Raw genomic sequence first — 20,832 nt, 5'->3', positions numbered from 1 at the left:
ATGTTTTAAAAGCATTGTACTCATCAGGTAGTCCATTTAGAGTAAGTAAAACCAGATCTTCATCATGAATTGGTGAGCCAGCAAGACTTAATTGATCAGCAATAGTTTTGATTTGACAGAGATAGTCCTCCATTGTGGAATTCTTCTTGGTAAGATGATTGAGCTTAGTTTTCAATTGATGTACATGTGATCTAGACAAGGAGGTGAATCTTGTAGCCAATGTAGTCCATACTTCATGACTAGTGATACAATGCAAAACAGATGTGTATATGGATGAAGATAGTGTAGCAGTAATACAACTAAGTAAATGTGCATCAACAGTAATCCATTCTGTGTAGTCTTGATTGACTACAGCATTATGATTCTCATCCAGAATTGTGGAAGAAGGACATTTCTTTGATCCATCAACAAATCCAAGTAGATTTGTGGCGCGTAATATGTTTTGGAATTGACTTCTCCATATCAGATAATTTGTAGGCTCAAGTTTGATTGGAACAAACGAATTTAGATTGGAGATGAGCAGAGTGAGATTGGAAGGTAAAGAAGAACTGGTAGTTATACCTGATGAAGAAGCTGCCATTGCTGATTCTTGATGAAGATTCACCATTGATAGATTGAAGATGAAGTTTTTGATGCTCGCAAGAGCTAGAATGCTCTGATACCATAAAGTGAATATGAAGCTTATATTTTCATTATTAAAAATAGCTTCTGTACAGTTATAGTTATATACAACAATTGTAACTCTAGTAACTAGTTAACTAACCTAAGGTACAGTTATAACAACTTTCTAACTAACACACTAACTAACACATCACTATATGTAACACATGCACCACTATCTCTAACTGATTTGTAACAGATTTGTATAGCTCTGCTGTATAATTCTACTGCAGAAAGGAGCTCAGCCCTGTGGCTTCAACTGCAGCTCAACTGCAGCTCTTCTTCTCTTCTTCTGCAGCTATAGGCTGAGCTTCTGTAGCTGCTGTAGCTGTTGCAGAGACATTATCAGAGACTTCATAGAAGGTTTTAAAGTAACTAAAACTAGTATTTGTTGGTGTAACCTTTTGTCTTGAATTGTGTAGGATTTCCGTGGTGGGTTTAATATGGTAGTTGGTGTTGTTATTTGTGACATGAACAGTTATAAGGATTCAATTTTATTTCTTTGTACCTTAGTAAGCTGTGGTGGATTACTTCTCGAGTTAAATTGTTTATTTTTTAGGTGTGGAGCAGATTTCGTAGTGATTGGATTGAAGTACTGAAAAGATTATTTTAATTAGAATTCTGAATCAGAAGTGTAGAATTATTTCTTTTGGCAAGGGATGTACATTGAATTTCCTTTGGAGAGATTTTATTGTAATTTGAGGTTAACCAATTTATTAACGATTCGGGAATTTTAGAGTCATTTCAGTGTCAATCTTTACTGGTGTCTCATTGTGATTGGTTCGGGATATTTCTAGGGTGAGAGGTAGAATATTCTGTTAATTGACCTCAATAGCGGTAATAATACTTAGTAATAAGTGAGTTGGTATAGTAAGAGTTGTTCAATTTGGGTTTGATCTCGGGGGTTATCGTAATATTAGTGTGATGTAGAATCATGTTGTAACTTTGGAGTTAGTGTCATGGCTTGGGTTTTAAAGAATGAAAATTGTGTTGAGACTACCTTAGTATTGTTAGAATGTGTATCTAGTCATGAAGAATTCTATGTGGACTTAAAGTGCATTGTGTGAGCGTTTGAGTAAATTCTATGTTAGAGTCAAATTGTGTGAGTGGAGGTAGACAAGTTTGTCTAAACTGTTAGTCGGTTTGTCGAGTGAAAGAAATAGAGTGGATATGTAAAAATAATACAGAAATTGCTTGGTTGGGCAATTAAAGTTATGGCTGAGAATTTTTTTGTAGCGTGTTTGGCATGGTTACATTATGTTTCATAAGAGTAGGTGGTTAGTGCTTTTGAAGAGTTATTATTTTGTTTTGTTAAGGTCTCAGAGTAGTGATAGTTATTTTAGCCTTGAGATGCAATGTGCATTAGGCGATGGAGATAGTTCGTTGAAGTTGGGTTATCACCAATAAGGTATGGTGTCTTGGTATTCTGAGAAATTGTTTTGCCAAAATGTTGGCTATGTTTGAGTAATTAAATCCTATTTTGTTGCCTTAGGTTATCAATGTGAATAGAAGAATCACCTAATGGTTTATACTAGTAAGGGTTTTTATAATCAATTGTTGTGTAAAAGTAATGATTTAGTTCGTTACCAGTGTGACTCGTTGAGACTTATGTAGTAGTCAAAGAAATTTTTTTGATGCATTGGTAAGTTCCTGAGGGAGTTTGTGGGTGGTAGTTGTAGACACCCCATTTTTAACCGACCTTAAGACTCAGACGTCACTGATTGAACGCTTGGTGATGTTGCATATTGTGCTTGTTCAGAAGTTTCAGAGTCACGGCCGTGAGCCCTACCTCCGGACTTCTGAACCCTCTTCTGTGCCTTGTTTCGGTTTGCGAACCAGACTCGGTTTTCTCTGTTTCTTTTCCTAAGGGAAGGGAGAGGTCCCGTAGACCATCTCTCAATGTCCGTAGGCTACATTTGGTGGCCGTAGGCCGTTTTTTCCATTTCGGAGTCCGATTTCCGGTTTTCGGAGCCGTCAGGCCGTGTGCCTCGGTTCGGGACCGCTTAACCATCTCCTATTGCTCCGGTTTTTGGCATACTTCTTATTTGCTCCCTTTTGAGGGACACTGGGGTCCCGGAAACCCACTTCGTGGCTGAACGCCACTTTCGGTGCTTAACAGCCCATTTTCGGGATCCCGAACTGCGTGTTTTGGCCCCCGAACATTCGTTTTGCATCGGTTTTTGCTCATTTTTGGCAGGTACCTCTGTTTCATCACTAGGAAGGTCATGGAAGGGTGGAAGGCTAGTAATTGTTGCAGCAACCAGTTATCTTTCCTCCGGAGCCTCCCGGCGCCCGTTTTTCCAACTTCCGGGCTAATGTTGAACACCCTAGGGTTAGTGTTGCCAACTTTCAACCACATACCTGTGATCTACACATCTGGGAGGCCCCTAAAAGTTGGTGGCCGGACATTAATGCTACCTGACCCTTTTGACCCCCTCCTTCCGGGCTAATGTTGAACCCCTTGGGCCCACATTCTTGAACTTTCAACCGCATATCTGTGATGTACACACATGGGAGGCCCCTAAAAGTTGGTGGCCGGCCATTAATGCTACCTGACCCTTTTGAACCCCTCTTTCCGAGCTAATGTTGAACCCCTTGGACCCACTTTCTTGGACTTTTAACCACATGGCTGTGTTGTACACACATAGGGGGACCTCACCAGTTGGTGGCCGGCCAGAAAATCTCATTGAACCTTTTGACCCCTAGCCGGCCGGCTAGGGGGTGTGGCCGGCCGGCCACCTGCAGAAAAAGTAAAGGGCCGGCCATCTTCCTCATGATTGGTACTTTACAGCTGTGCAGCTGTTTCCCCTAGAAAATATCCCAATCCGGGAGATATTTTGTGGGGGAAAGCTTACCTCCTTTTTGCCCCACCTTTACACCCTCTTTTTGGCCTTATAACCAGCTGATGGCATCACAATTAAGGGTTAGAAAAATTGTTCTTCAAGCCTCAAGATCCATATCTCCCTCCATCCTTCTCCTTTCCCTAAAAAAACCTTAAGTCCTACACCTTGTTTTCTTCATCACCACCAAGCTCTACCATCACCACTTCATTTCCAGCAACAAGGAGGGCTTCTCAAAGGCTAAAGAAGCTGCAAATTGATCCAAGAAGCAACAAAAGCTTTAGTCTTCAAGGGTGAGTGACATTTCTCCTCTTTGACCCTTTTTCTTGATCCATTTGTAAGCCCCACATGCTTTTTGTTTCAAGCTCCGGCCCTAACTGAAAACGGCCCTCTTTTGAGCTCATCTTCACTTTTCATTAAGGGCTCAACCCTGTTTGAGCCCTCCATGATGCACTTGCTTCATTGATCCTCTTATATGTCATAATCTTGCATGCTATTTTTGGCCCATGAGTAATCTGTTTTTGAGCATGTTGTAAACTGATATTAGGCTTATTTTCAGCCCCTCTTCAACATTGAAGAAGGGCTCAACACCATTTGGGACTTCCATGTTATACCTACCTTTATACTCCTCTTTTATTCCCCATTCTTGCATGCAATGGCAGCCTACCATGCTTTTGTTTTTGGCCATTTTACAGTTCTGGAAATAGTCCTATTTTGGCCCATTCTACATGTTTTATTAAGGGTCTTTGGCTGTTTGGTGATTATTTTGTGTACTTCATGTTATAGCACCTTTTGAGCCTTATTTGGCATCACATTTCTATCATGTTTGTATACTGATTTTGAGGCTGCCATATACTGTAAATATTCATATTTTTGGTCCCTCTTCAGTGTTGTAGAAGGAAATTTTTCAGTTTGGATTTTGCTTATATCACTTGCTTCATTACCCCTCTCTTGGCCCCTATTCTTGCATGTCATTTTTGCCATACTTATGCTTGCTGTTTGGCCATGTTTATAACTGTGAAAGTGCCTTTTTTGGGACTGTCTAGCTTCTGTTTTTGCATTTCATATCCATGTTGTGCATATTTGGCATAGCTATAGGCCATTTCGGGTGCCTAATGTTGCATTTCGGGACAATTCCTTGCATTTGGTGTCATTTCGCCTCATTTCGGGGCTGTTTTCCCCATGTTTTAGTGCTGAAATTTCATTAGAATGTTTGCATGTCATTTTCATGTCATTTCATTGCATTCTGCCATTGCCTCGGTTTGCGTGCCCGTGTGCACGCATTTCGAGGCACTTCATTTTTATCCGCCGGCATCCTATGTGAGTGTGGCTGAGGTTCACTCATGTTGGTATAAGCCCATATCATGTTTTCATATCATTTGCATCGCATTTTGCCATCGCCTCGGTTTGCGTGCCCGTGTGCACGCATTTCGAGGCACTACATTTTCATCAACCGGCCTCTTATATGAGTGCGGCTGAGGCTCTCTCATGTTAGTATAAGTCCATGTCGCATTCTATATGCCATTTCCATATCATTTGCATTGCGTATGCCATCGCCTCGGTTTGCGTGCCCGTGTGCACGCATTTCGAGGCATCCCATTTTCATAGCATAGTGCATACTAAGTTGTACCTTAGATCACACTCTGTTATTTTCTCGGTTTGCATGCCCGTGTGCACGCATTTCGAGGCATTTCACTTCCATAGCATTGTGTATGTTAGGATTGTATATTAGTTGCATTTCATGCATATCATGCATATTGCATCGTGTCCGGAATAGGAGTTAGCACCGGGCACGGGAAACGAGGTACATTTCGTACTCCGAGTGATGGAATGTGTCTCAATTCCCCAGTCACCGACACTCCGGATTATCCATGATGGAGTTAGGTTTTAGCTGTAGTTTCATGTGCATTCATCCTATATTGAGTTGTGCATTTCGACTCCTCGGCCATCATGCCTCGGTATGCGCGATTGGTGGCACGAGGTTCGAGACATGCATATATCTCTGCAAATACATTGCTATGCCCCTTTCCTGCTCTCTGTTGCAGCAAAATCAGGAATCGGCAACTTTCCGGGACTTGGCACGCTTTTCAAGAATAATTGTAAAACAGAGGCTAATCGGGGCATCCCGGTGGATTTCCGCGCAAGGCAACCCGGACATGCGTCATCCATAAGAAGCAAGGCAGTCCCTGACTTGCACACCAGTTTTACTTGCTCGCCAGTTTTACTTGTTTTCTTAGTTAATTCGTTAATTAATTAGGAATTTGTATATTATTCGGACTGTAATATTTGGACTGTAATATTATTTTATTTCGGGACTGTATATTTATTTGGACCCTCTGCGCGAGGGCTACAACTGTAATAAGTGTGCGTGTGTGTGTTGTATGTCTTCCAACCCCACGTCTTTCTCCCTTTTATTTACCTGCTTATGATGGTTAGATTAGGGCATGTTTAAATTAGCATACAGTATGACAGCATGTTTGCATCATTCATCTGTATTGCATGCACCGGGCTCGGCGCATCATACTAACTGCATTGTACTTTCAATTCCAAATTGAATACATGATTAGTTGTAGCATTTCATATGCCATGTTTAGAATAGCCGAGCCTGCTATAGTTGCATTTTTGCATGTGTTGCATTAGGCATTTCTGTATATTTAGGATCATGCATGATTTCTAATAAAATTCTTTTTTTAGCTTGGAGTACTCGGTGAGTTTAATGCTTTAGCATCCTTGCATGCGTGTGAGTGACTGCCATAAAAAGCATGCTTACCATGAGGCTAATTGCTAATGTGATATAACTGCCTGAATGCCTGTGGGTGAAGGTTGGGTTATTTGAATTGGAATAATTCATCAAATGTGTGTTTTAAGCCCACTAGATAGTGGCAAAACCATCTTTTCTAAGCCCACCTGAGGGTGGCAAATCCACGTCTTAGCCTACCTGCGGGTAGCACCATCAAACCATTTTCAAACAAACAAACATGAAATGTTTTGCTCCAATTCAATCGACTCAGTCTATACTTGTATGCTGTGCGCATCACATAATAACCTAGGCTAATAACCGGAATAAGAACACACATTGTTTTCAAAAAATAGATATCATGGTTAGTAGAGGCCGGTCTATGACCGGGCGAGCGGGGGTGCTCACGAAGTGACCTTCCCCAATCGTACCCAAGTTCTCGAGCCGAGGCAACTTTGGTGATGACGGACGCGTGGCCTTTTGGCACCGAGTCAGGGTTTCCTAAATTTCCCAAAATAAAATATTTAGGTGGCGACTCTGTATCTGGTAAAGCAGTCCATGTTTGGCACTTCTTTCAAAAATCAGTTTTCTCAAAAACGATTTGCCGGATTTGGACTCTTTGGTTCAGACTTAGAACCGTGACTGACGAAAGTTGAGTCCGAGCTGTAGCGAGGTCCCGAGCGGGCTTGTTACAGTTTCTGGCGACTCTGCTGGGGATTTAGAGAACTTGACTCGAACTCATGATATCTGTTTTTGACTACACTTGTGTGTTTCTTTGCATTGCATTTGCATTGGTGCGCCTAGGACACAGTGTTTGCCATCTGCTATTCCTGAACGGTTTACCGGAGGCTTGTCTTGTCAAGGCATGACCATAAGGCTGACCGGTTGTGGGCTCTGCCAGTATGGGAACACAAACCCCGGTTTTACCGGGGCACCCTCTTTGACCATTCGACCTAGTGCATATTCGGATCCATAGTGACCATTCCAAACTAGGACAGGTTACTTACCCGTTTATAGGTTGTTTGAAGCCGCTGCGTGCGTAGTGAAACCCTAGCTCCTGACAAAATGGGACAGGGAAACCCTACCCTAACATAGGGGTGTTTTGGCTCTCACTTATCTGTTATGTGCTTTAGAGTGCGTCTCTACAGGAATGCATGTATCAGTGTATGAGTTTGGGCGTCAGGCCTGCGGGCACCAGTTTGCGAATTTTGGCATCAGGCCTGCGGGCATTACTATCAGTATTTGGGAGTCAGCTTTACCCGTGGGTATCAGACTCAGATTTTGAGGCCGAATTTTGGGCAGAATTCAGTAGAGGGCACACTCATTCAACTATGTTTGTATCTGTTCAGATGGAATCAGGCTGAGATGCTGTCTGTTTTCTCTTTTGTTAGGGTAGTCTGGAAACCATAGCTTCAGAAGGCTCCGATATCCCCCGAGGTTTATCGAACTTGTGCTGATAGATTTTGCTAGGTCAGAAATTCAATTCAAGGGCAACCAATGTTCTTTCGCTGAGGCAAGGCAAAGAAAGGCCAGTCAGGGCTCACCGGTTCATCTAATCCGTTAGTCACCAGTCACATCACCTTTGTTCAGACTCAGCAGACCGTGATGGCACAAGATTCGGAAGAATTTGCGGCCGTGACAGCAGCGCTAAATCAGGGAACTGCCATGCAAGCTGAGACCAGTATTGAAACGCAGCGCCCATCTGGGGCATCTGCCTCACATCCAGCTTTGGGCCCCCAGCCGAACTTTGACCCAATTCCGCCAGTTGAAGATTTGCAGGATCCAAATCCTCGAGAAGGGTTGGCTCAAGCTCAGGTGCTCAGACCCCTAGTGCAGCCTAATGAGAGGACTCAACCATTTCATGTTGATGAGTTCAATCCGACTGCAGTGAAAATTGCAAACCTTGAGAAGCAATTCAAAAAGGCACAGGGCCTTAACTCCATTCCTGGCATTGAGGATGGGCACACCGAGACTGCCATCCGGCTCCCAGACAGATTCAAAATGCCATATATCGACCGTTTCGACGGGTCTGGAGATCCAATGGTACATATCCGAGTTTTCTTAGATGTCCTGAAGCCGATGGGTCTGACTAAGCCACAGAAACTCTCTCTGTATGGAAGAACCCTGTCGGGTGTAGCAGCTACTTGGTATACCAAATTGGAGGATACAGTGAAGCAAAACTGGGAAGAACTGGCTGAGGCCTTTGTCGATCAGTATTCCTACAATACCCAAGTTGAAATGACCATCCAAGAGCTTGAAGCAACTCGCCAAAACCCAACAGAGCCTTTTGTGGAATTCATTGCAAGGTGGAGAGCAAAGGCAGCACAAATGACAGATCGTCGCCCTTCTGAGAAGGATCAAGTGCAGATGATGGTCCGAAACCTCGAGCATGATATGTTGCAAAAGTTGATAGTCGCTCCACTATTCACTTTCAAAAGTTTGCATGAACTGGGGGTTCAAGTTGAGAATGCGTTCAACAGCGGGATCATTCCCAGGACAAGGGAACTGACAAGGAAGGTGATTTCAGGGAGTACCAATGCTGGTAGTAGCGCTATTCCCAAACCCACCGAAATCAATACAGTCGCCACAGCCGACCCTTTTGCCAAACCAAGCCTACAAACAGCTGGCCCAGCCCGAGCTCAGGGTAGAACTTTCACCCCCCTCTATATGAGCCTAACTAGCACACTAAAAGCCTTGATGGAAAAGGGGCATCTCAAACCCCTCGATCCTCAACCTCTTCCCAACCCACTCCCAGCCAGACATAACCCCGCCAAGTACTGTATGTACCATCAGCAGCGCGGTCATGGCACTGACTGTTGCTACCGCCTTCGTCATGAGGTCCAAAATCTCATCGACAACCGGACGATAGCTCCACCTTCAGACCCCAATGACCAAACATCTCCTGCTTACCTCAATCTCATCCACATACTGTCATCCACCTTTGACCCCAGCATATACATCACCCCGGCCCATCTACCCAAGCCTGAGGTGTTTATCCCAGAAAGCATGGACTTATGCATGATGGGTGCACCTGAACCTCAACCATCTCAAACCCGTGAACCCACTACTTCCGAGTTGATGGGAATGATTAAAAATCTTCAAAAAACCGTGACGGATCTGGCCTCCGGGACATTGGCTCCATCATCGACCACACCACATACCAGGAACTTCATGTCGAAAGACTCCCCGATGTTGGGACGGGCTGCATTTGAGGAAGGCCAATCTCTTGACAAAGTGGAAGCGACTAGTAGGAGCAAGGTAGGGGCAGGCATTGGTCCCCATGAACACCTTCGGTGGGATATTGAGGCTTTGAAAGCTGAGGGACTGAACAAAGAGCAAGTCCTCGCAGTTGTTGCAAAAGCTGTGGATGACACTTTCGCTGCTCAAGTTGGGGGCGGTCTGGATCAAAGGGAACATCGGGAGAAGGACTGTCATACTAGAGACGATCCTGCTATCTCCAATCCTCCACTCGGAAGAGATCGGCAAACCAGGCCAGCACCTGCCAATCCCTCTGCTGGTGCGTCCAGCAAAAATCCACAAACCTTGAAATACCAACCCCGAGGTCGGAGGGTCTTCCATGCCCTCTATATGCCTTTGTCCAAAGCTCTCCAAATCCTTGTTGGACAAGGCCATCTCAAACCCCTTGAGCCTCAGCCTCTCCCGAACCCTCTTCCGGCTACACATGATACTACCCAGTACTGCGTGTACCATCAACAAACTGGCCATACTACCAACACCTGCTTCCGTCTTCGCCATGAAGTACAGGATCTATTTGACAATAGAGTCATCCCCGCACCAGGTCCTGCAAAATCTATCGGCACTTGATCAGTGAACTTGTAGGGGATAATGTGATGTGATCGAGGGATGAACCACCTGCGGGCAGCGCCCAGTTACTCCAGATATGGTGGACGGCATGCACTGTTTTGAGCATTTGCAAATGCTAGTTTTTGTACATGCCGACTTAGGTATTGAGTCGGTCTTGTTGTTTTGTTTTTGAGTCTGTCTTTTTGCTTTGAGTCAGTCTCTTTTTATTTTGGGTCTGTCTTGTTGTATCGAGTCAGTCCTATTGTATAGGAGTCGGATGATTCCGGGGGGTGTTACCTCGGGCATCACCATTTTGTTTTGTGTTTGTCTTTTCTTTTTGTTTTAAATCTGTTTCTGCCAGGAAGCCAGTTGTGCCAACAGATTTGAATGAAACAGCAGTGGTTTTTCACGCTCTTGTGTTTGCCTCGGCCGTGTGCCAATTGTGCCAGAAAGTTTGAATGAAACGGCAGTACTTTTTTCGCCTACTCTTCTGCACCCCAAAATCATTGCATTGACCTAAGTTTTTTTTAAAACTTTTTGAACACTGCGGTGAAAACGAAGAGGAAGTAATTCCTCGGGTTTTGCAAAAATTTGATCATTTGAGAGAAAGAGAGGCGTGCTAAGCCTTTAACGAATGGAATCATGCTTGTTAGCGTAAGTACTGGGAAGGATCCTGGCTTGATCCAGATTGGTTCTACACTATCTTCAGCGCGAGCGATTTGTCGCTTTCTTAAAAATTTTCAAAAACAAAATGTTTTGCGCGGTCTTGCGAAGACCTGTGTGGAATCGCTCTTGAGATTGTGCAGCCTAGGATCGCTCTCAGCCTCGAGACTCAACCCCTTCGCTTCCAAACCTTGAACTTGAAATCAGAAGGTTCGACGGTCAACTACGATGTGAGGCCTGTGTGGCTAGATTTGAAGCAGCCCTCGAACAAGAGGCACCAAAGTCAGGTCAAGAAGATCAGATCTCATCAGAAGAAGCTTACAAAGCAAAGCAGCAACCATTCTCCTGGATTCAGATGACTTCAGGATCTCAAAACCATTTGACATGGACAAAGCTACACTTTTACCCTTGAGAGGCTCGCTGGGCCGAAAACCCGAAACGGCGACCCAGGCAAAAGTTAGAGCAAGAGAAAAAAATACAAAAAAAGTAGAAGCAAAAAATGCAAAAAGAAAAAAGAGAACAAAAAAGAAAGATGCAAAGAAAAGAACGAAAAAAATCAAAAAAGGAAAAAGAAATGAAAAGAATTGAAAAGAAAAGAAGAACAAAGCTCGCAAGGTCGAAAACCCGCAACGGGCGCCTTGGCAAAAGTTAGAGCCTAAAAAGGAGAGGTTAATACCCGAGTGTACCTTAACCCCGAACTACGTGAGGCTTGATTCCTATCTTTGGGATACGTAGGCAACTTCATTCTGAAGTCCAGCCGTAAAACACTTCAAACTCAATCATGTCCATGTAATGGTTCTGATAATCTTTGCCTTCTCTATATCTGAGAGTCTGGTTGTGTTCGTCGCTCTGAGGACTGACTACAATACACTACGGTGCCATTCAGACAAGGGGCAACTTTCCGTTGCCATTCAATGCACCGCGGTGTCATTCAAACAAGGGGCAACTTTCCGTTGCCATTCAATGCGCTGCGGTGCTATCCAAACAAGGGGCAACTTTCCGTTGCCATTCAGAACGCCGCGGTGCCATTTCAAACAAGGGGCAACATTCCGTTACCGTGCAGTGTCCTTCAGACAAGGGGCAATTTTCCATTGCCATGGATCCGAGGTTGCGCATCTCAAGAGTAGGTCCCATGCTCGTTGAGCAGTGATCGTTTGCGAAAATAGTTTTTGAGAATTTTTACTGAGGTTGACTAATCTTCTCGAAAAGTATTCCATTTTCAAAACTGGACCATTTCTTGGACCCAAAAAAGGAAAACTCTCAGTGCTCACTGCCTAACTTGCATGATTTTAAATCAGACAATTGAACAAGTATGTTAATCTAACTCTCATTTTGGTCAATTTTTTTTATTTATTTTTATTTTTATTTTTATTTTTTTTTAGGAGAAAACTAAAACGAAAAAAATGGTCAAAATGATGAACTAGGGGCACAGTTGAGTCAGGCTTCCTGTCTTTTCCCCATTGCCAACATACTTGCCAGAAAGGCCACTCTACCCGCCAAAAAAAAAAAAAAGGGGGGGGATGACCGAAGTTAACAACAAAGGGCTGAAAGCTCTCTCATCCTCCAAGCAGCGAGGTATCGAGCCGAGTGCGAAGCACGAATTGGAATGGATCAAGATGCTCCATTCCCTCATCCGGCGCATCGACAGATGTCACCAAAGGAAATAGCCGCGAGCTGATTATGTTGGGCGTGAGCTCGCAACTTCCTGTTCATCCATCAACCACCCAGGGGAGGGATGAAAAACGAGAGATTGAAGAATAGAGAGATGTACGATGAGAGAAAAAGTGAGAAAGGGGCTTTTTCAAAAAAAAAAAAAATAGAGCTTGAGGGCCGAGTGATGTGAGAACCACAAATAAGAAAGGGTGGGAAACACTACCCGGTGAAACAGGCTCCCTGTGCACATTTGAGTGTCGTGTCTTTTTGTTTTATCTCGATTCTTGTTTTGAGTCGTTTCGAGTGTTACCCGATGTGTCTAGGTTGTGTGCCTTTTATTTCCGTGTTGAGTTGTCTTTCTGTGTTCAGTCGTAGGCTCAATACCCGGTCGAGAGCTCATTTATCAATTCCAAAATAAAATCGTTTTGCGCTCCGAGTGCCGTGCCGTTCTCCACATCTGTGCAAAACAAGATTCATTCTTTCATAAAACCGCAGGGTTCAGCCCAAGTCATGTTAGAACAGCAAAACAAGGACCTATTTGAAGCTATATGGGTTCCGGACTACAAAGCAAAAAAAAGGAAATTTTGAGCATCTTAGTGTGTTTCACCTTCAGAAAATTCTGAGATCGCATTCCATATGTACCTCTTCAGGCCTTGCCAGTGCCCTGAAGAATGAGTGTGCCTCTACTCCAAGCTTAAGCATGCTTCAAGCCAAAACGGCAATTAAAGCAGCAGCAGCAGATGTTATCTCTCGCCAATATGAACAGGGTGTGCCCTTTTTGAGCTGAGTGTGTTGCAAAGTCCTCTAAGAGGTAAATCAGAGGCACCAGAGTACATATTTGATGCTCCTCTACTACATAGAATGTGCATTTTCATATACACTATTGTTGCATGCGTGCCGCACATCGTTATGATTCATGCATAGAATATGCTTGCTTTCGATCCTGCATAGAATTTGCTTTCAATATTGCATAGAATATGCTCCTGTTTCTTGCATAGAAAATGCTCGTATCTTTTGCATAGAAAATGCACTCTTCCATACTTGCATAGAAAATGCACCTCATTTGCATAGAACATGCATTCACTCGCACTATCTTGTGCACTTACACTTTGTATCTCACTAGCACTGTCTTGTGCATCTTGTGGTTGTATCTCACTCGCACTGTCTAGTGCATTTCGAATCAATCGCGCTGTTTAGCGTATCGCACTGTTTAGTGCATTTCAATCGCGCTGTTTAGCGTATCGCACTGTTTAGTGCATTTCAATCGCGCTGTTTAGCACATCGCACTATTTAGTGCATTTCAATCGCGCTGTTTAGCGTATCGCACTGTCCAGTGCATTTCTATCGCGCTGTTTAGCGCATCGCACTGTCTAGTGCATTTCAATCGCGCTGTTTAGCGTATCGCACTGTCTTGTGCATTTCAATCGCGCTGTTTAGCGTATCGCACTATCTTGTGCATTTCAAAATCAATCGCGCTGTTTAGCGTATCGCACTATCTTGTGCATTTCAAAATCAATCGCGCTGTTTAGCGTATCGCACTGTCCTGTGCATTTCAAATCACTCGCGCTTTCTTGCGCATTGCACTGTTTTGTGCACCTTACTTGCATTTTGCATGCATTCCATCGCGCTATCTTGCGCATCTCACCTGTACTTGTTAGTGCATTGTATCGCGCTATCTTACGCACCTTATTTGTATCGCACTGTTTTGTGCATTCACCTTGCTCGTATTGTTTTGTACACCTTTAGCATCGCACTATTTTGTGCATCTGTTTAGCACTGTTTTGTGCATTCACTCTGCATCGCACTGTCTTGTGCACTCCCCGGTCTAGGAGACCTTAAATCCTCCGGTCTGCGGAGACCTTAAATCCTGCATCTTTATTCGCACTATCTTGTGCACTCCTGGTCTAGGAGACCTTAAATCCTCTAAAGGTGTCATTCCTTTGGTGTTTGTCGTGCCCGAACGACTTCCGGTGATCCGATATAGCCACCTGCCTGTGTTTGCAGTGCGTTCCTAGGAGACCAACTGTGACGGTGGAAACTAGAGTTCGAATGGCTGATGCCTAGAACGTAAAGGTTCGGAATTTCCGTGACTAAAGTCTGGTTTAAATACCCAGAGGCGTGTCCTCGGCTTGAAATCTGTATGGAAGCCCCATAGGTTGAGATAGCGTGTATGCACCTCAATTCTGGATACTGAACCAACCTAGTCTGTCACCCCGTTGGAGAATAGGGAAAGCTGCGACCATAGTCAGGGAGAAAAGTAGTACCTGCAGTTCAACCAAGAAGGAGCGAAAGATCCCCAGCAGCATGAGGTAAGTCATTGCCAATTGCCCCTGTAAGGTACCTTTACCTCTTAGCTATTACATTGCATTTCAAGTCATTACATTACAGTGCATTGCATGAATCCCCAATTTGTCAAATCGGCTTCGCGTAGCGTATAAGTCCAACTTTCAAAATCGGCTTCGCGTAGCGTATAAGTCCAACTTTCAAAACCGGCTTCGCGTAGCGTATAAGTCCAATCTTCAAAATCTTCTTGCATATCATTTTGCATTTTGCCCCTGCCTGCGGGCATGCCTGCGGGCACACCTTTTTATCTTGTATGTTTGTCTAAGTCTTTGGCCTTGTCAAAAGTGGGTCGTCTCTGGGCTTTGACATTCACTCCCGTCACTTGTGACTTCCGAGTTCTGTCAAAGAGGGGCAACTGTAGACACCCCATTTTTGACCGACCTTAAGACTCAAACGTCACTGATTGAACGCTTGGTGATGTTGCATATTGTGCTTATTCAGAAGTTTCAGAGTCACGGCCGTGAGCCCTACCTCCGGACTTCCGAACCCTCTTCTGTGCCTTGTCTCGGTTTGCGAACCAGACTCGGTTTTCTCTGTTTCTTTTCCTAAGGGAAGGGAGAGGTCTCGTAGACCATCTCTCAATGTCCGTAGGCTACATTTGGTGGCCGTAGGCCGTTTTTCCCATTTCGGAGTCCGGTTTCCGGTTTTCGGAGCCGTCAGGCCGTGTGCCTCGGTTCGGGACCGCTTAACCATCTCCTATTGCTCCGGTTTTTGGCATACTTCTTATTTGCTCCCTTTTGAGGGACACTGGGGTCCCGGAAACCCACTTCGTGGCTGAACGCCACTTTCGGTGCTTAACAGCCCATTTTCGGGATCCCGAACTGCGTGTTTTGGCCCCCGAACATTCGTTTTGCATCGGTTTTTGCTCATTTTTGGCAGGTACCTCTGTTTCATCACTAGGAAGGTCATGGAAGGGTGGAAGGCTAGTAATTGTTGCAGCAACCAGTTATCTTTCCTCCGGAGCCTCCCGGCGCCCGTTTTTCCAACTTTCGGGCTAATGTTGAACACCCTAGGGTTAGTGTTGCCAACTTTCAACCACATACCTGTGATCTACACATCTGGGAGGCCCCTAAAAGTTGGTGGCCGGCCATTAATGCTACCTGACCCTTTTGACCCCCTCCTTCCGGGCTAATGTTGAACCCCTTGGGCCCACATTCTTGAACTTTCAACCGCATATCTGTGATGTACACACATGGGAGGCCCCTAAAAGTTGGTGGCCGGCCATTAATGCTACCTGACCCTTTTGAACCCCTCTTTCCGAGCTAATGTTGAACCCCTTGGACCCACTTTCTTGGAATTTTAACCACATGGCTGTGTTGTACACACATAGGGGGACCTCACCAGTTGGTGGCCGGCCAGAAAATCTCATTGAACCTTTTGACCCCTAGCCGGCCGGCTAGGGGGTGTGGCCGGCCGGCCACCTGCAGAAAAAGTAAAGGGCCGGCCATCTTCCTCATGATTGGTACTTTACAGCTGTGCAGCTGTTTCCCCTAGAAAATATCCCAATCCAGGGGATATTTTGTGGGGGAAAGCTTACCTCCTTTTTGCCCCACCTTTACACCCTCTTTTTGCCCATATAACCAGCTGATGGCATCACAATTAAGGGTTAGAAAAATTGTTCTTCAAGCCTCAAGACCCATATCTCCTTCCATCCTTCTCCTTTCCCTAAAAAAACCTTAAGTCCTACACCTTGTTTTCTTCATCACCACCAAGCTCTACCATCACCACTTCATTTCCAGCAACAAGGAGGTCTTCTCAAAGGCTAAAGAAGCTGCAAATTGATCCAAGAAGCAACAAAAGCTTTAGTCTTCAAGGGTGAGTGACATTTCTCCTCTTTGACCCTTTTTCTTGATCCATTTGTAAGCCCCACATGCTTTTTGTTTCAAGCTCCGGCCCTAACTGAAAAGGGCCCTCTTTTGAGCTCATCTTCACTTTTCATTAAGGGCTCAACCCTGTTTGAGCCCTCCATGATGCACTTGCTTCATTGATCCTCTTATATGTCATAATCTTGCATGCTATTTTTGGCCCATGAGTAATCTGTTTTTGAGCATATTGTAAACTGATATTAGGCTTATTTTGAGCCCCTCTTCAACATTGAAGAAGGGCTCAACACCATTTGGGACTTCCATGTTATACCTACCTTTATACTCCTCTTTTATTCCCCATTCTTGCATGCAATGGCAGCCTACCATGCTTTTGTTTTTGGCCATTTTACAGTTCTGGAAATAGTCCTATTTTGGCCCATTCTACATGTTTTATTAAGGGTCTTTGGCTGTTTGGTGATTATTTTGTGTACTTCATGTTATAGCACCTTTTGAGCCTTATTTGGCATCACATTTCTATCATGTTTTTATACTGATTTTGAGGCTGCCATATACTGTAAATATTCATATTTTTGGTCCCTCTTCAGTGTTGTAGAAGGAAATTTTTCATTTTGGATTTTGCTTATATCACTTGCTTCATTACCCCTCTCTTGGCCCCTATTCTTGCCTGTCATTTTTGCCATACTTATGCTTGCTGTTTGGCCATGTTTATAACTGTGAAAGTGCCTTTTTTGGGACTGTCTAGCTTCTGTTTTTGCATTTCATATCCATGTTGTGCATATTTGGCATAGCTATAGGCCATTTCGGGTGCCTAATGTTGCATTTCGGGACAATTCCTTGCATTTGGTGTCATTTCGCCTCATTTCGGGGCTGTTTTCCCCATGTTTTAGTGCTGAAATTTCATTAGAATGTTTGCATGTCATTTTCATGTCATTTCATTGCATTCTGCCATTGCCTCGGTTTGCGTGCCCGTGTGCACGCATTTCGAGGCACTTCATTTTTATCCGCCAGCATCCTATGTGAGTGTGGCTGAGGTTCACTCATGTTGGTATAAGCCCATATCATGTTTTCATGTCATTTGCATCGCATTTTGCCATCGCCTCGGTTTGCGTGCCCGTGTGCACGCATTTCGAGGCACTACATTTTCATCAACCGGCCTCTTATATGAGTGTGGCTAAGGCTCTCTCATGTTAGTATAAGTCCATGTTGCATTCTGTATGCCATTTCCATGTCATTTACATTGCGTATGCATTGCCTCGGTTTGCGTGCCCGTGTGCACGCATTTCGAGGCACTACATTTTCATCAACCGGCCTCTTATATGAGTGCGGCTGAGGCTCTCTCATGTTAGTATAAGTCCATGTCGCATTCTATATGCCATTTCCATATCATTTGCATTGCGTATGCCATCGCCTCGGTTTGCGTGCCCGTGTGCACGCATTTCGAGGCATCCCATTTTCATAGCATAGTGCATACTAGGTTGTACCTTAGATCACACTCTGTTATTTTCTCGGTTTGCGTGCCCGTGTGCACGCATTTCGAGGCATTTCACTTCCATAGCATTGTGTATGTTAGGATTGTATATTAGTTGCATTTCATGCATATCATGCATATTGCATCGTGTCCGGAATAGGAGTTAGCACCGGGCACGGGAAACGAGGTACATTTCGTACTCCGAGTGACGGAATGTGTCTCAATTCCCCAGTCATCGACACTCCGGATTATCCATGATGGAGTTAGGTTTTAGCTGTAGTTTCATGTGCATTCATCCTATATTGAGTTGTGCATTTCGACTCCTCGGCCATCATGCCTCGGTATGCGCGATTGGTGGCACGAGGTTCGAGACATGCATATATCTCTGCAAATACATTTCTATGCCCCTTTCCTGCTCTCTGTTGCAGCAAAATCAGGAATCGGCAACTTTCCGGGACTTGGCACGCTTTTCAAGAATAATTGTAAAACAGAGGCTAATCGGGGCATCCCGGTGGATTTCCGCGCAAGGCAACCCGGACATGCGTCATCCATCAGAAGCAAGGCAGTCCCTGACTTGCACGCCAGTTTTACTTGCTCGCCAGTTTTACTTGTTTTCTTAGTTAATTCGTTAATTAATTAGGAATTTGTATATTATTCGGACTGTAATATTTGGACTGTAATATTATTTTATTTCGGGACTGTATATTTATTTGGACCCTCTGCGCGAGGGCTACAACTGTAATAAGTGTGCGTGTGTGTGTTGTATGTCTTCCAACCCCACGTCTTTCTCCCTTTTATTTACCTGCTTATGATGGTTAGATTAGGGCATGTTTAAATTAGCATACAGTATGACAGCATGTTTGCATCATTCATCTGTATTGCATGTACCGGGCTCGGCGCATCATACTAACTGCATTGTACTTTCAATTCCAAATTGAATACATGGTTAGTTGTAGCATTTCATATGCCATGTTTAGAATAGCCGAGCCTGCTATAGTTGCATTTTTGTATGTGTTGCATTAGGCATTTCTGTATATTTAGGATCATGTATGATTTCTAATAAAATTCTTTTTTTAGCTTGGAGTACTCGGTGAGTTTAATGCTTTAGCATCCTTGCATGCGTGTGAGTGACTGCCATAAAAAGCATGCTTACCATGAGGCTAATTGCTAATGTGATATAACTGCCTGAATGCCTGTGGGTGAAGGTTGGGTTATTTGAATTGGAATAATTCATCAAATGTGTGTTTTAAGCCCACTAAATAGTGGCAAAACCATCTTTTCTAAGCCCACCTGAGGGTGGCAAATCCACGTCTTAGCCTACCTGCGGGTAGCACCATCAAACCATTTTCAAACAAACAAACATGAAATGTTTTGTTCCAATTCAATCGACTCAGTCTATACTTGTATGCTGTGCGCATCACATAATAACCTAGGCTAATAACCGGAATAAGAACACACATTGTTTTCAAAAAATAGATATCATGGTTAGTAGAGGCCGGTCTATGACCGGGCGAGCGGGGGTGCTCACGAAGTGACCTTCCCCAATCGTACCCAAGTTCCCGAGCCGAGGCAACTTTGGTGATGACGGACGCGTGGCCTTTTGGCACCGAGTCAGGGTTTCCTAAATTTCCCAAAATAAAATATTTAGGTGGCGACTCTGTATCTGGTAAGCAGTCCATGTTTGACACTTCTTTCAAAAATCAGTTTTCTCAAAAACGATTTGCCGGATTTGGACTCTTTGGTTCAGACTTAGAACCGTGACTGACGAAAGTCGAGTCCGAGCTGTAGCGAGGTCCCCCCGCGGGCTTGTTACAGTAGTAGGGTGACTTTCTTATGTTTAATGGGAAGGTTGTATTATCATGCCATGTTTACGTTTCTACGGTTATAATTGTTTTTGATTCTGCAAGGTAATCTGGTTTTAATTTTGAAGACGAAATTTCTTTAAGGAGGGTTGTGATGACTCAAAAAATAAAAATAAAAATAAATAAATAAAAGAAAAAAATATATGCATGATGATGTTTCGGTGGGGAAAATAAAATAAACTAAAGAGGGAAGTAAGTGCTGGAGTAGGGTTCAAGCATGGGAAGAAAAATATTTTTTTTATATAAAGAAAGCCACTTTTACACACACAGAAGGCACATGGGGAGAGGGACAAAATTGCTTGGAGCACATGGGGAGAAGACCTTTATTACTTGGTGGTGTCTCCTTTATGGTAGTTTCATTATTTCTTCTGGGATCATATTATACTTTCTGGATGATGCACCAGCTGTGGCTGTAATTGCACGGCTACTGTATGCTGGATGCTATCAGGGGGTGGTGAATATTATTTGGAGATTAAAGAGAGAGAGAGAGTGAGAGAGAGAGAAGGGGAGAGAGAGAAGTCCATACCCAGTGTGACTTAGATGAAGAGAGAGCACCGCCGGAGCACAACCCAGCACCAACACAACCTACGCTTCGGTAACAACGACGTCGGAGCAGCTAAACCTAGCACCGACGGCAACATAACCACTGTCGGCGATTCAACTCTGAGTCAATATTAGTGCGAACCACCCTTACAATCACTCGATCGAGTCCACACACACATAAACTTGAGCGTGCGAAAAAAATCACGAGACCAAATCGGATTAGAGCGAACCAGCAAACCAAGGTTCTAAATCGCGGTATCGGGTAACGTAACGGTATCGATCGCGGAGTATCGGTATCGGTAGTATCAATCGGTACGTATCGGGAATCGGGTGTCGCGGTGGTGAAATTTTAAAAATCATTTCAAAGGTTTTTCAACTTTTTCTTTCCCGTACCGGTCCGAATCGATGAGTATCGGCCCGTCGCGGCTTGTGT

Source organism: Camellia sinensis, chromosome 14 (genome assembly GCF_055761805.1).
Source record: "Camellia sinensis isolate YWXY chromosome 14, ASM5576180v1, whole genome shotgun sequence".
NCBI classification, from domain to species: Eukaryota; Viridiplantae; Streptophyta; class Magnoliopsida; order Ericales; family Theaceae; genus Camellia; species Camellia sinensis.
This window is presented reverse-complemented; position numbering follows the sequence as displayed.